Raw genomic sequence first — 2,500 nt, 5'->3', positions numbered from 1 at the left:
GCCGCTTAACCCGGGACCCGTGCGTCCTGAAGCAAGCCTGTAACACGTGGTTGGCGGTCTCTACGGCCTGGCAGCCCGCGCGGCATCTGGTGTCCGCCTCCCGCCCGCGACTGCGCCGTGCCTTCGTGGGGAAGGCGTTGATGCGGGCGCGGAGAGCGTCGATGAAGTTACGCCCAGATAGCAGGCGACTGGTGTCAGCGACCCACTGGTGTTGCCCCTTGACGGCGGCGGAAGATGACAGCGCCGCACCGTCAAAGGCAACGTGCAGGCGCGCGGCCCACATCTCTCCAACCTGCGTCGACGATTTGAGGAGGTGGCCCTCCCACATAAGATGCCGCTCCAGCGCCTCAATCTCACGCTGCACCTCGTCCCGGCCTGCACCGTCGGCGGCTGGCCCAATCCTCTTCAGCGCCAGGAGACGGGACCGGCGAAGTGTTGGCCCCATCCATCGGCATGATGGGATGCCGAGGCCTCCCTGGGCTACAGGAGCGTGGAAGTAGCCCAGGGGAGTGTCCGCCGGAAGGCGGAACCATCTCCTGACGGCGGCACGGATGGTCACATCTGCCGCTTTCAACGCACCCACTCGGGTGCGGCTGAGGGCCAGCCCATGGTACAGGCCAGGCAGAAGTACGGTGGTGAGGGCGTGGAGGCGCTGTTGCGGCTTGAGCGGAGCTCGGGAGATGACGTCCAGCTGCTCCACCAGGTGGCGTCGTGGGTTGAAAACGCAGCGACCAGCGGTGGAGAATTGCAGTCCCAGGTACCGGAAGGTCATAGTTACTCCCGCCGTTTACCCGCGCTTGCTTGAATTTCTTCACGTTGACATTCAGAGCACTGGGCAGAAATCACATTGCGTCAACACCCGCTAGGGCCATCGCAATGCTTTGTTTTAATTAGACAGTCGGATTCCCCCAGTCCGTGCCAGTTCTGAGTTGATCGTTGAATGGCGGCCGAAGAGAATCCGCGCACCCGCGCGCCCCCGGAGGAGCACGCTAAGGCGGACGCGGCCTCGCAGCAAGGAAGATCCGTGGGAGGCCAAGGCACGGGACCGAGCTCGGATCCTGCACGCAGGTTGAAGCACCGGGGCGCGAACGCCGCGCAGGCGCGCGCATCCTGCACCGCCGGCCAGCACGAGGCCAACCAACGGCGAGAGCAGACCACGCCCGCGCTAAACGCCCGCACTTACCGGCACCCCTACGGCACTCACCTCGCCCAGGCCCGGCACGTTAGCGCTGACCCACTTCCCGACCAAGCCCGACACGCCCCGATCCTCAGAGCCAATCCTTATCCCGAAGTTACGGATCCAATTTGCCGACTTCCCTTACCTACATTATTCTATCGACTAGAGGCTCTTCACCTTGGAGACCTGCTGCGGATATGGGTACGAACCGGCGCGACACCTCCACGTGGCCCTCTCCCGGATTTTCAAGGTCCGAGGGGAAGATCGGGACACCGCCGCAACTGCGGTGCTCTTCGCGTTCCAAACCCTATCTCCCTGCTAGAGGATTCCAGGGAACTCGAACGCTCATGCAGAAAAGAAAACTCTTCCCCGATCTCCCGACGGCGTCTCCGGGTCCTTTTGGGTTACCCCGACGAGCATCTCTAAAAGAGGGGCCCGACTTGTATCGGTTCCGCTGCCGGGTTCCGGAATAGGAACCGGATTCCCTTTCGCCCAACGGGGGCCAGCACAAAGTGCATCATGCTATGACGGCCCCCATCAACATCGGATTTCTCCTAGGGCTTAGGATCGACTGACTCGTGTGCAACGGCTGTTCACACGAAACCCTTCTCCGCGTCAGCCCTCCAGGGCCTCGCTGGAGTATTTGCTACTACCACCAAGATCTGCACCGACGGCGGCTCCAGGCAGGCTCACGCCCAGACCCTTCTGCGCCCACCGCCGCGACCCTCCTACTCGTCAGGGCTTCGCGGCCGGCCGCAAGGACCGGCCATGACTGCCAGACTGACGGCCGAGTATAGGCACGACGCTTCAGCGCCATCCATTTTCAGGGCTAGTTGCTTCGGCAGGTGAGTTGTTACACACTCCTTAGCGGATTCCGACTTCCATGGCCACCGTCCTGCTGTCTTAAGCAACCAACGCCTTTCATGGTTTCCCATGAGCGTCGATTCGGGCGCCTTAACTCGGCGTTTGGTTCATCCCACAGCGCCAGTTCTGCTTACCAAAAGTGGCCCACTTGGCACTCCGATCCGAGTCGTTTGCTCGCGGCTTCAGCATATCAAGCAAGCCGGAGATCTCACCCATTTAAAGTTTGAGAATAGGTTGAGGTCGTTTCGGCCCCAAGGCCTCTAATCATTCGCTTTACCGGATGAGACTCGTACGAGCACCAGCTATCCTGAGGGAAACTTCGGAGGGAACCAGCTACTAGATGGTTCGATTAGTCTTTCGCCCCTATACCCAGCTCCGACGATCGATTTGCACGTCAGAATCGCTACGGACCTCCATCAGGGTTTCCCCTGACTTCGTCCTGGCCAGGCATAGTTCACC

At 61.2% G+C, this 2,500-nt stretch overlaps 1 pseudogene; it reads right to left on the bottom strand.

Annotated features, from left to right (window-relative positions):
* Positions 1–2,500, bottom strand: part of LOC126435344 (large subunit ribosomal RNA) — a 5,720-nt pseudogene that overhangs the window by 2,078 nt on the left and 1,142 nt on the right.

This window comes from Schistocerca serialis, unplaced genomic scaffold, assembly GCF_023864345.2.
Source record: "Schistocerca serialis cubense isolate TAMUIC-IGC-003099 unplaced genomic scaffold, iqSchSeri2.2 HiC_scaffold_1203, whole genome shotgun sequence".
Lineage (NCBI taxonomy): Eukaryota > Metazoa > Arthropoda > Insecta > Orthoptera > Acrididae > Schistocerca > Schistocerca serialis.
Note: the sequence above shows the minus strand (reverse complement) of the source record. Positions and strands in the feature narration are given on the sequence as shown.